General features: G+C 42.6%; 1 protein-coding gene across 1 annotated transcript in view; it reads right to left on the minus strand.

Moving 5' to 3' along the window:
* LOC119811366 (zinc finger protein 709-like) overlaps positions 1-13,440 on the minus strand; it is a 139,901-nt gene that overhangs the window by 56,331 nt on the left and 70,130 nt on the right. The window lies entirely within an intron of this gene.

Consider the following 13,440-nt stretch of genomic DNA (forward strand, 5'->3'; position numbering starts at 1 on the left):
CTCCAGCCAATGAGAGGCAGCCAAGCCCTCCCTCTGGCTGGAGTGGCGTCAGCTTAGTGTTTGCTCTCTCATCCTCACTCAAACTCGAGCCAGGCTTCTCTCTGTCCTACAGGCCTGGAGGTACAGGCCCTGAGATAATTTTGGCCCAACAAGTATTCTATTACAATTGACATGTTTTCTAATTTTTATATTCTTTTATTTATTTTCAGGCAGAGTCTCACTTGGTAACTCAGACTAGCCTCAAACTCAGATTCACCTGCCTCAGCTTCCCTGTACCATCCGTACTACTATGCCTGTAGTGCGGAGCCTGCACTACAGGACCATTCACGAGCCGGGCAAGGACCTGGAGATTAAACACACAAGGATACACAGACAGAGACATGGGTCATCCTTGAAACAAGAGTGCCCCCCTTTATTGTGTACCAGAGCCGCTTATATAGAGATCCTTAACTGATAGCCATGGCCCAGCCAAACCCACCAGAAACCACTCCCCTGCCATCAGGAACTCCTGAGGGTCTCATGCTCAGAGTAGCTACAAACACAGGAAAAACAAGTTGTTTTGCTCAGAGCAGCTGCAAGAATAACAAGTTGTTTACAGGAAATTCAGGGTCTGGGTCCATAGCCCCCAACACTTCCCAAGCACTATGATTAAAGGTCTGTACCACCATGACTGGCTGTTTTCTAATCTTTTAACTAAAAAGAAAATGGAAAAACAAGCCATCAAGTAAGAATACCAAAATAGCCAGTTGTAGATATAATTTTGGGAGGTAAAGAATATTAAAGAGAAAATGCTTTTAGAAAAAAAAGAGGTGTGAAGGTGGAGTCTGCATGGTAGGAATTCTAGTGCAACTGTTTTCCTGGATAGCGTTCACAGCTGGTTCTGTCAACGTGACATAACTCAACAATTAGGACTAGAATCTCAACTGAGGAATTTCCTAAATCAGAGTGACTTGTGGGCATGTCAGTGGGAGATTGTCGTGACTATCAATTGATGTAGGAAGGCCCATCCCGCTGTGGGCAGCACTATTCCCTAAGCAGATATTCCTGGATGCTGGTGCAGCACTAGCCTGTCTTCCAACCAGCAAGCAGCATCCTCCGGGGTTCTTACTGCCCTTTATTGGCTGTAAAGTGTGTTGTTTGGCAAGAGGTACTGCTGTGTAGAATAGCAAAACTTGAAGGCCTTGAATTATCTCAATGATGACTTGTATATGACTTGTAAAAACCAAATAACCATCACACACACAGTTTCTTTTAAGATGTTTTATCCCAGCAACAGATATGAAAACCACCTTTCCCGGTGTGGTATGAATGGTTTTGCTCCTTGTGGTTTCTGTCTTCATGAGATGGATTATAAGATATGCAACCACAATAAAGCTCCCTTAAGTATCACTGGGAGGAATACCAGGGTGGTCATCTTCTACTTGGTATTTGGTGGCAGGCCTTCCTGCAGGTATGGGCTTCCCCTCATCATGGATTATAGAATCAAGTTGCATCAGGGCAACTTGATATAAGCTACAGTCATTTGGGAAGATAGACCCTCAGTGGAAAAATACACCCCATAAGATAAGAAAGCCTATAGGGCATATTCTTAATTAGCAATTTATGTGGGAGGGCCCAGCCCATTATATGTGGGGTCACTCCTGGCCTGGTGGTTCTGGATGCTATAAGAAAGCAAACTGAGCAAGCCATGGGGAGTAGTAAGCAGCACCCCTCCATGGCCTCTGCATCAGTTCCTGCCTCTGGGTTCCTGCCTGGTTTGAGTTCATGTCCTGACTTTCATGATGAATTCTGATAAAAGAAAAGAAAAGAAAAGAGAAGAGAAGAAAAGAAAAGAAAAGAAAAGAAAAAGCCCTTCCTTCCCCATTTTAACTCCCCTGTAATCACAGCTTCATTAGGTCCAGTGAACACTTGGTCTCTCAGGAGTTTAACTTAGAGACTTAGGCCTGAGACACACAGTGCTCACTGGACCTGATGAAGCTGTGATTATTACAGGGGAGTTAAAAGATTGATCCAGCAGGGACCTCAGGGAAGGTATAGGTTTCTAGTGTTTAGCTGAAGCCCATGATCAGACAAGACCTTTATGGTGTGGAGGGATGGGCAGTGTTAATGATAAACACCAGCATGGAGGTGGTGCTAGTGAAATGAAGAGCACACAGCAGGAAAGGCCAACGTGAAGGCGCTGTGGGTGTGACTCCAAGGTTGATGTGACCAGGCTCTGTCAAGACAGTTCCTGGGGAAATGCAGGAAACCCAGTGATGCTCAAGTGAGCTGTGTCAAGATGGTTCCTGGGGAAACACAGGAAGCCCAGTGATGCTCAGGTGAGCTTGAGGAAGACTTTAAAGCCAGAGCAACGTCTCAGAAAAGGAACTAAACACTACAAATGAAAAAGGTAGAGTTCAACCTAGGTGTGAGTTATTCCCCAGAGTACATGACATAAAGTGTGCTTGGGTGGATGTGGTTCACCCAGCCCAGGGCTGCTGAAAAGCACTGGGCACAGTTCTCGCCTGCAGCCTGCCAAAATAGGGGAGTCTAGTCCTGTGGCAGGCCTGGCAGACTGGGATGAAGCAACAAAAATCCTGCCCTGCCCAGACTGTCAGGGATGGGGAGACACATTCTACATTATGAAAAGACCATGACATTCTGGGGCGAGGGCTGGAATGTCCTGGTTCAGAGGAAAATGTTTGCTTGGGTTCTTGTGCTTCAGTACTTGTTCTTCATATGGGAGTAGACAGAGGGGAAGGCAAGCTGAATTATCAGTGGTACCAAGGGCAGAGTTTAGTTGTCTGTGCCTACTCTGGGTTTGTGTCATCTCTGTGTTCCCTGCTGTGGACAGTGTGGACAGTAGCATCATAATGCTTCAATGATAGGGTAGAGGAAATAAACTGAGCCAAATGGGCCCTTCTCCCTTAAGTGCTTGTGGGTCTTTGTCACAGAAATGACTGAAGAGAGAGAAAAACTATTCTTTGCACATTTGCAAATGCCTATCACCTTTTCTCACCAATTTCCTTTCTTTGTACATTAATTATTTTTGTTAACTTTCCATTTGTTCATTTTACATTCCATGCTCAGTTCTTCCTTCCACTTCTCCTTCCTCCTTGCTCCTCCCAAGCCCACATCCCCATTCACTCCTCCCAATGGATAAGAACTCCCATGGGGAATCAACAAAGTCTGATACATTAAATTGGGGCAGGACCAAGCCCCTCCCCTTGGCATTAAGGCTGAGCATGGCATAGGGAATGAACTCCAACAAGCTAGCTCATGCACCAGAGATAGATCCCTGGACTGCCAGGGACCCTCAGCTAGTTCCAGCTTCACCACTGTCTCCCACATATGGAGGGCCTTGCTCAGTCCCATGGAGGTTCCACAACTGTTGGTCTAAATTTGGTGAGTTTTCATGAGCTTGGTTCAGCTGTCTCAGTAGATTTCTCCGTCATGATCTTGACCTCCCTTGTTCATATGATCCCTTCTCCCTCTATTCAGCTGGATTTCCAAAATTTGAGCTGGTGCTTGGTTGTAGATTGCCATGCCAGCATGGTAACTGTCATTCTTCTGAGCGAGAGACATCGGGATTGACACACAACACAACTTCAGGTTCTGCAGACAAGCCCTTTATTCCACTTTCTCACAAGTATATATAACCCTCAGAAGGGGAGGCCAAACCAGAAAAAGCAGGAAGCTCATCACCATAACTCAATAGCTTAGGGGTAAACATCCTTAGAAACATTGCTGAAAACAATAGATTGTTCCTGTTTTTGTTCCTATTTTCAACCAACCTCAAGAGTGCAAAACAGTTCAGGTGGGGGTGTGAAGGCCTGTCCTCTAGGGACCCAACAATTTCCCCTTTTTATTTTAAAATCATGAGAGCCCCGTCTTAGGACTCCCCCAGATAGAGACTCTTACCTATCTACAGGAGGCCTTAATCCCTGTCTTAGGCGAGCTCTCTGTACCAGGACAGTTGCCCGTCATGGGGATCCCTCATGACTTCTGCAGCATCTGCAGCCAGACTTGGGGCACTTCCTGATTACTGGAAGACAGCCCAAGCAACACTCATTGAGTGACAGTGTGCTGTATGTGGGATTGCCGCATAAAGCAGCAGAGAATCCTAAAACAGATAACCCCAATAGCAATATTAGCACAAGTGAGAGCATTCCAGACAATCGCTGGACCCAGCCCCCAAGCTGGGCCATGGCATTCTACTGACTGGATGCAAACACAGCAGGGCCCCGCGTGCTATTAATACTAACAATATGATAACCTGTCTGCAGGGTGACATTCAAAAAGGAGGAATTCCAAGGGCCTTCCAAACATGCATTCAACTGTTCAACCACATCAGAAGCATTTATAACATTAGCAGGTATAATGTACAAGACACTTGTTGCAGGAGTCAAAGGGAATCTACCTGTTCTTGCAAAAGCACAGTTTGTTGATTTAAATTTAAAAGTCCAAGTCCAATATGAGAGTCCAGAGCACTCCATGTCTACAGGGACTCGCTAACCCTTCCAGACAGCTGATCCACAGTCTCTGTAGTCACAGCTGTCTGCGAAATGGCAACTCCAGCAACCATAGCCACAGTGGCAGTGACAGCAATAGCAGCAACAATTGCAGCTGTTCACCTGCTGTCAATAAAGGAGGATCTCCTGATGTTCTTGAGACACTGGCACCGACAGAGGAATCACAGCAGGCACTTGAACCATCAAAGCTCCATCAGAACCATCCCAGCAATCACTCAGCTTGCAGATCCTGGAAGAACAATTAAGAATATTGCCCCCCCCCAAAAGTGCCATTCCACAATACAAAGAAAAATGGGGCAGGAACGCAAGCAGAGAATCAAACAGTCATTGTGTCCAATAGTATAACAAATCAGGCTCTTGAGTGATACATTCTCCTCACATAACTGTGGGGTGGAGATTAAAATCTCTATCAGCATTCCAACACAGAGGAGCAGGTTTGGGACCATAGGTATGCAATACTAACTGGCATTAAAAGTGAGGTGTTTCTCACCAAACTCCCCATCACTTATAATTCTGTTGTTGCTACCAGAGTCATCACCTGAAGCAGAAGGAGCATCCCGGTCTTCATCCTGGATCTCTGGCCTTACGCACTGCTCTGGCACCCAAATTGGTTTATCAACTCCTGGAGGGAAAACACAGCCCCCCTCACCTTTGCCAACAAGGGGGTTGGTTCCATCCATCTTCCTGTTTGCAGATCTTTCCAATGAACCCATCCTAGCCCTGATCCATAGGCAAGCATCCTTCAGCATCCACAGTCAAAAAATTTAAAATAAAGAGAATGGTGGATAATTGAGTTGCTGGGGAGAATATGAACTCCCCCTTCTTATTTTTTGAAAATATTGCTTGAGGGTCTGATTGGCTCTTTCCATAATTGCTTGACCCATTGGGTTATATGGGATGCCTGTTTTGTGGGAAATTTCATAGAATGAACAAAAGGATAAAAATTTCTTGCTGATATATGCTGGGCCATTATCTGTCTTAATAACCTCATGTTTGCCCATATAGGCAAAAGGAGACAGGCAGTGTGCAATAGCATCTTTTGCTCGTTCTCCTGAACGTAAGGATGCAAAAATTACTCCTGAAAAGGTGTCTACTGATACATGGACAAATTTAAGTTTCCCTGTGGCAGGTATGTAACATCTATCTGCCATAACTGATTTGGTTGTAATCCTCGTGGGTTAACTCCTAAATTGGGGCTGCTTAGGAAAGGAGCACACTGAGAACAAGAAGATGTAATGGCGGTTCCATCCAGACGGGTGAGTGTGTGCTATTCTGGGGAAGCCTGTCCCGGAAGAGAGCACAGTCCCCCTCCCCCAGCTCCTGCAGGGGTTTCTTTATTACAAAGGACCCTGCCTCTCCCAAGCCTGCCCTATTGTCTGCAAGGTCCTTGGTTCAGGAACAGTTTTCCATTCCTGCACTAAGGCTATCCACCTAGAGGGGTGAGAGTCTGCCTGCCAAGCAGGCCTGAAGGTCCCTGCAAAGGATTGAGGGCACCTTCAGCTTGTGTTGCAGGGTCTTCTGTGTTCTACTCAACCCATCCCTGCCCCTAAGTTCGCCCTTTTGTCTGCAGTGTCCCTGGGCTACCAGGCATCCCTGTTTCAGTGCAGAGGAGTTCCATCTGGACGGGTGAGTGTGTGCTATCCCAGGGAAGCCTGTCCCGGAAGAGAGCACAGTCCCCCCTCCCCCAGTACCATTCCATCCGGAAGGAGCTGAGGAGTTACATCAGACAGGTCCTTGGCTCAGGAACAGTGTCCAGCTCCTGCACTCAGGCTATCAACCCAGAGGGGGCTACCAAGCATCCCTGTTTCAGTGCTGAGGAGTTTCATCCAGACAGGAACAGTTCCTGCTCCTGCACTGAGGAGATCCACCCAGAGAGTCAGTCACAGCAAAGACTGGACCAAAACAACCAGACTCTCCTGGCTCCATTTGAAGGAAGAGATGGGCAGGCACCAATGCAAGAATTCCTCCAGCAACCTGAAAAGCAACATTACATCACCAGAATCCAGGGATCCCGAAACAACAAGAATTGAACACCCTACTCCAGAAGAAAAAGAAGAAATCAACCTTAAATGGAACTTTATGAAAATAATAGAGGACCTTAAACAAGAGGTGAAAAACTGCCATAAAGTAATGGAGATGACAAACAAAAAGGTAGAGGAAATGGATAAATCTTTCAAAGATACCCAAGAAAAACAAGAAAAAGGAATCAAACAGGTAAGGGAAACAGTTCAAGACTTGAAAAATGAAATGGAGGTAATGAAGAAAACACAAACCAAGGGAAGGCTGGATATAGAAATTCTGGGTAAATGAATAGAAACTACAGAGACAAGTATTACCAACAGAATATAAGAGATAGAAGAAAGAATCTCTGACAGCGAAGATACTATAGAGGAAATAAACTCACAGATTAAAGAACAAAACAAATCCAACAAATTCTTAACATAAAACATCCAGAATATTGGGACACCGTGAAAAGACCAAACCTAAGAATAATAGGGATAGAAGAAGGAGAAGAATTACAGCTCACAGGCCCAGAAAATATATTCAATAAAATTATAGAAGAAAACTTTCCCAACCTAAAGAAGGATATTCCTATGAAGGTACAAGAAGCATACAGAACACCAAATAGACTGGATCAAAAGAAAGCATCCCCGTGCCATATAATAATCAAAACACAAAACATACAGAATAAAGAACAGATATTAAGAGCTGCAAAGGAAAAAGGTCAAGTAACATATAAAGGGAAATCTATCAGAAATACACCTGACTTCTCAATGGAAACCATGAAAGCCAGGAGGTCTTGGATAGATGTGCTGCAGACACTAAGAGAAAATGGATGCAAGCCCAGACTACTATACCCAGCAAAGCTTGTATTCACCATCTACGGAGAAAACAAGATATTCCAGGACAAAAACAGATTTAAACAATACTTTGCCACAAACCCAGCCTTACAGAAAATACTAGAAGGAAAATCACAAACCAAGGAAGCCAACAACACCCATAATAACACAAGCACCTGACAACCCTCCACCAGCACAACTCAAAGAAGGGAAACGCTCAAACTCTACCACCAAAAAAAAAAATAACCAGACTTAACAACCACTGGTCATTAATATCACTTAATATCAATGGACTCAATTCACCTATAAAAAGGCACAGGTTAAGAGAATGGATACGAAATCAGGATCCAACATTCTGCTCTTTACAAGAAACACACCTCAAACACAAAGATAGACACTACCTCAGAGTAAAGGGAAGGGAAAAGGTTTTCCAATCAAATGGACCAAAGAAACAAGCGAGTGTGGCGATACTAATATCTAACAAGATTGAATTCAAACTAAAATCACTCAGAAGAGATGGAGATGGACACTTTGTACTCATATCAGGAACAATTCATCAGGAGTAAGTTCTATCCTGAATATCTGTGCCCCTAATATAAAAGCACCCACATATGTAAAAAAAAAAAAAACATTACTAGAACTCTAAGCATACATCAAACCCTACACTCTAATAGTAGGAGCTCTCAACACTCTGCTCTTGCCAATGGACAGGTCAACCAGACAGAAACTTAACAGAGAAATAAGAGAACTATCAGATGTAATGAACCAAATGGACTTAACAGACATCTATAGAACATTCTACCCAAACAGAAAAGAATATACCTTTTTCTCAGCATCACATGGAACCTTGTCAAAAATTGATCACGTAATTGGTAACAAAGCAAACTTCCACAGTTACAAAAACATATTAGTAACCACCTGCATCTTATCGGATCACCACAGATTAAAATTAGAATTCAACAACAATGCTACCCCCAGAAAGCCTACAAACTTATGGAAACTGAACAGTCAACTACTGAACCACACCTGGGTCAAGGAAGAAATAAAGAAAGAAATTAAAGTCTTCCTTGAATTCACTGAAAATAAAGACACATCATACCCAAACCTATGGGACACTATGAAGGCAGTGCTAAGAGGAAAGTTCATAGCACTAAGTGCCCACATAAAGAAAATGAAGAAAGCACACATTAGAGACTTAACAGCACACCTGAAAGCTCTAGAAAAGAAAGAAGCAGATTCACCCAGGAGGAGTAGAAGACTGGAAATAATCAAACTGAGGGCTGAAATCAACAAAATAGAAACACAGAAAACAATCCAAAGAATCAATGAAACAAAAAGCTGGTTCCTGGAGAAAATCAACAAGATTGACAAATCCTTATCAAAACTAATCAAACGGCAGAGAGAGAACATGCAAATTAACAAGATCAGAAATGAAAAGGGGGACATAACCATAAATTCACAGAATAATAAAATCTTACTACAAAAGCCTGTATGCCTCAAAATTGGAAAATGTGAAAGAAATGAACACTTTTTTAGATAAGTACAATATACCAAAATTAAATCAAGACCAGGAGAACAGTTTAAATAGACCTGTAAGTCGCGAGGAATTAGAAGCTGTCATCAGAAACCTCCCTACCAAAAAAAAAGCCCTGAACCAGATGGTTTCAATGCAGAATTCTAACAGAACTTCCAAGAAGAGCTAATACCTATACTCCTTAATATAAAATAAAAAAGAAGAGTCATTGCCAAACTCCTTTTATGAAGCTACAGTCACCCTGATACCAAAACCACACAAAGACTCAACCAAGAAAGAGAATTACAGACCAATCTCACTCATAAACATCGATGCAAAAAATTCTCAATAAAATACTGGCAAACCGAATCCAAGAACACATCCAAAAAAATATACATTATGATCAAGTAGGCTTCATCCCAGAGAGGCAGGGCTGGTTCAACATATGAAAATCTATCAATGTAATCCATCATATAAATAAACTGAAGGAAAAAAACATATAATCATTTCATTAGATGCTGAAAAAGCATTTGACAAAATTCAACACCCCTATATGATAAAGGTCTTGGAGAGATTAGGGATACAAGGTTCATTCCTAAAAATAATAAAAGCAATATACAGCAGGCCAACAGCTAACATTAAATTAAATGGAGAGAAAATCAAATCCATCCCACTAAATTCAGGAACATGACAAGGCTGTCCACTCTCCCCATACCTCTTCAATATAGTGCTTGAAGTTCTAGAAATAGCAATAAGAGAACATAAAGAGATCAAGGGGATTTGAGTTGGAAAGGAAGAAGTCAAACTTTCATTATTTGCAGATGATATAATAGTGTAATATAATAGTGTAATAATGTAAGTGACCCCAAAAACTCTACCAAAGAACTCCTACAGCTGATAAACACCTTTAGGAATGTGGCAGGATACAAGATCAACTCAAAAAAATCAGTTGCCCTCCTATACACAAAGGATAAAGAGGCAGAGAGGGAAATCAGCGAAGCATCACCTTTCATGATAGGCACAATAGCATAAATTATCTTGGGGTAACTCTAACCAAGGAAGTGAAAGATCTATTTGACAAGAACTTTAAGTCTTTGAAGAAAGAAATATAAGAGGATACCAGAAAATGGAAGGATCTCCCTTGCTCTTGGATTGGGAGAATTAACATAGTAAAAATGGCAATTCTACCAAAGGCAATCTATAGATTCACTGCAATCCCCATCAAAATCCCAACAAAATTCTTCAAAGACCTTGAGAGAACAATAATCAACTTTATATGGAAAAACAAAAAACCCAGGGTAGCCAAAATAATCCTATACAATAAAGGAACTTCTGGAGGCATTACCATCCCTGACTTCAAACTCTATTACAGAGCTACAATATTGAAAACACCTTGGTATTGGCACAAAAACAGAGATGTTAACCAATGGAATCGAATAGAAGACCCAGATTTTAACCCACAAACCTATGAACACCTGATTTTGATAAAGGAGCTAAAAGTATACAATGGAAGAAAGAAAGCATTTTCAACAAATGGTGCTGGCATAACTGGATGTCAACCTGTAGAAGAATGGATCCAAATCTATCACCATGCACAAAACTCAAGTCCAAATGGATTAAAGACCTCAATATCAATCTGAACACACTGAACCTGATAGAAGAGAAAGTGAGAAATAGTCTACAACATATAGGCACAGGAGACCGCTTCCTACGTAGAACCGCAAAAGCACAGACAATAAGGGCAACATTGAATAAATGGGACCGAGTAAAATTGAGAAGCTTTTGTAAAACAAAGGACACTGACATTAAGACAAAAAGGCAACCTACTGACTGGGAGAAGATCTTCACCACCCTGCAACAGACAAAGGTCTGATTTCCAAAATATATAAAGAACTCAAGAAACTAGACTTTAAAATGCTAGTTGACCCAATTAAAAAATGGGGCACCGAACTGAACAGAGAATTCTCAACAGAAGAAGTTCAAATGGCCAAAAGACACTTAACGTCATGCTCAACCTCCTTAGCGATCAGGGAAATGCAAATCAAAACAACTTTGAGTTACCATCTTACACCTGTCAGAATGGCTAAAATCAAAAACACCAATGATTGCCTTTGCTGGAGAGGTTGTGGGGTAAGGGGTACACTCATCCATTGCTGGTGGGAATGCAAACTTGTGCAACCACTTTGGAAAGCAGTGTGGTGGTTTCTCAGGAAATTCGGGATCAACCTACCCCAGGATCCAGCAATACCACTCTTGGGAATATACCCAAGAGATGCTCTATCATACTACAAAAGCATTTGTTCAACTATGTTCATAGCATCATTATTTGTAATAGCCAGAACCTGAAAACAACCTAGATGCCCCTCAATGGAAGAATGGATAAAGAAAGTGTGGAATATGTACGCATTAGAGTACTACTCAGAAGTAAAAAACAATGACATCTTGAATTTTGCATGCAAATGGATGGAAATAGAGAACACTATCCTGAGTGAAATAACCCAGACCCAAAAAGATGAATATGGTATGTACTCACTCATAAGTGGATTCTAGTCACAAATAAAGGACACTGAGCCTATAATTCATGACCCTGGAGAAGCTAAATAAGAAGGTGAACCCAAAGAAAAACAAATAGTTATCCTCCTGGAAATTGGAAGGACACAAGATTGCCAGGCAAAAATTGGAAACTGGGGGGTGGGGATAGGGAGAGGGTAAAGGGAGATGGGGAGAAATTGTGAGAAGGGGAAGATGGGGAGAGCTTGGGGGAATGGGACAGTTCGGATGAAGGAAGGGTAGATATGGGAGCAGGGAAGTATATATCTTAATTAAGGGAGCCATTTTAGGGTTGGCAAGAGACTTGACTCTAGAGGTGTTTCCAACTGTCCATGGAGATGTCCCCAGCTAGATCCCTGGGCAGCTGAGGAGAGGGAACCTGAAATGGCCCTATCATATAGATAGATAGATAGATAGATAGATAGATAGATAGATAGATAGATAGATAGATAGATCGATAGATAGATAGATGATAGATAGATAGATAGATAGATAGATAGATAGATAGATAGATAGATAGATAGAAAGATAGATGAATATCATGCATATCACCATAGAACCTTTATCTGGCGATGGATGAAGCTAGAGACAGAGACCTACACTGGAGCACTGGACTGAGCTCCCAAGGTCCAAATGAGGAGCAGAAGGAGGGAGAACATGAGCAAGGAAGTCAGGACCACGAGGAGTGCGCCCACCCACTGAGACGGTGAGGCTGATCTACTGGGAGCTCACCAAAGCAGGCTAAACTGGGAATGATATACCATGTGATCAATCCGGACTCTCTGAACGTGGCTGAAAATGAGGGCTGACTGAGAAGCCAAGGACAGTGGCACTGGGTTTTGATCCTACTACATGTACTGGCTTTGTGGGAGCCTAGTCTGAATTCTTACCTTCCTAGACCTGGATGGAGGGGGGAGGACCTTGAACTTCCCACAGGGCAGGGAACCTTGACTGCTCTTTGGAGTGGAGAAGGAGGGGTGGGGAGGGGGAGGGAAATGGGAGGAGGGGAGGAGATGGAAATTTTTAATTAAAAATAAATTTAAAAAAGAAAAGAAAAAAGATGTAATGGCTTGTGCTACTTCTTGCGTGCATCAAGTATGATGCCGAAGGGAGTGAGCATTAAGGTGAAATTTATCATGTATTTCTTGGGCACAGTCAGAAGTAAAGCAAACACATGTATTTTTATCAGCTAAATCATTACTTGCTGACAATGGCCCAGGCAGCTGGGTATGACTGTGGATATGTCCGACAAACAAAGGCTCAGTCTGCTGCCAAATCAAATGCTGAACACAGCTGAGCAAATGATGGATCTTAGAGGGAGGTGATATATAGGCAGATGTCTCCAATGGCTTAAAGATGTGGGCCATATACACACTATCAGTATACAAATTTACAGGTTCCCCAGGGAAGAGCTGGAGTGCAATGAGGCAGGCTGTTACCTCTGCAGCTTGGGCTGGTACATCGCCCACAGGACGCTTCCATACTTTTCCTCCAGAAACCACTACTGCATTACCTTTAGGGGAAGCATCTGTAAAGACAGCCTGAGCTGAAGGTATGGGAGATCCTCTAATCACTCGAGGGAATATAACGGAATGATTTTTGAATAGGACCATTATGGATGCTGAGGATAATGAGAATCAAAACTTCTGGAAAAGGAGGTGAGAAAAAGGGTCTACTCATCATGGTACTGCTGTAAATGTACTAGCTGGCCTTTAGTATAAGGTGTTATAATCTTGTTAGGGTACTTCCCAAATGTCTGGGCAGCAACCTTCTTAGCTTTCCAAAGTAATTGTAATATAGCTTCATAGTATGGAGTGACTGCCCTCGCTGAAAAGGCAGGCATGTGTACCCATAAAATAGGTTCATCCTGCCAAAAGACTCCCATAGAGGCAAAATTGGAAGCAAGAACTACAAAATTTAATGATTGATCATAATTAATCTGCTGGAGATGCACTCTTTCAATATTGTCCGGAAGAAGTCTTAAGGCCTGCCTGGCCGCAGGCATCAATATTCAGGAAGAGGTTGG

Source organism: Arvicola amphibius, chromosome 4 (genome assembly GCF_903992535.2).
Source record: "Arvicola amphibius chromosome 4, mArvAmp1.2, whole genome shotgun sequence".
Classification (NCBI taxonomy): Eukaryota; Metazoa; Chordata; class Mammalia; order Rodentia; family Cricetidae; genus Arvicola; species Arvicola amphibius.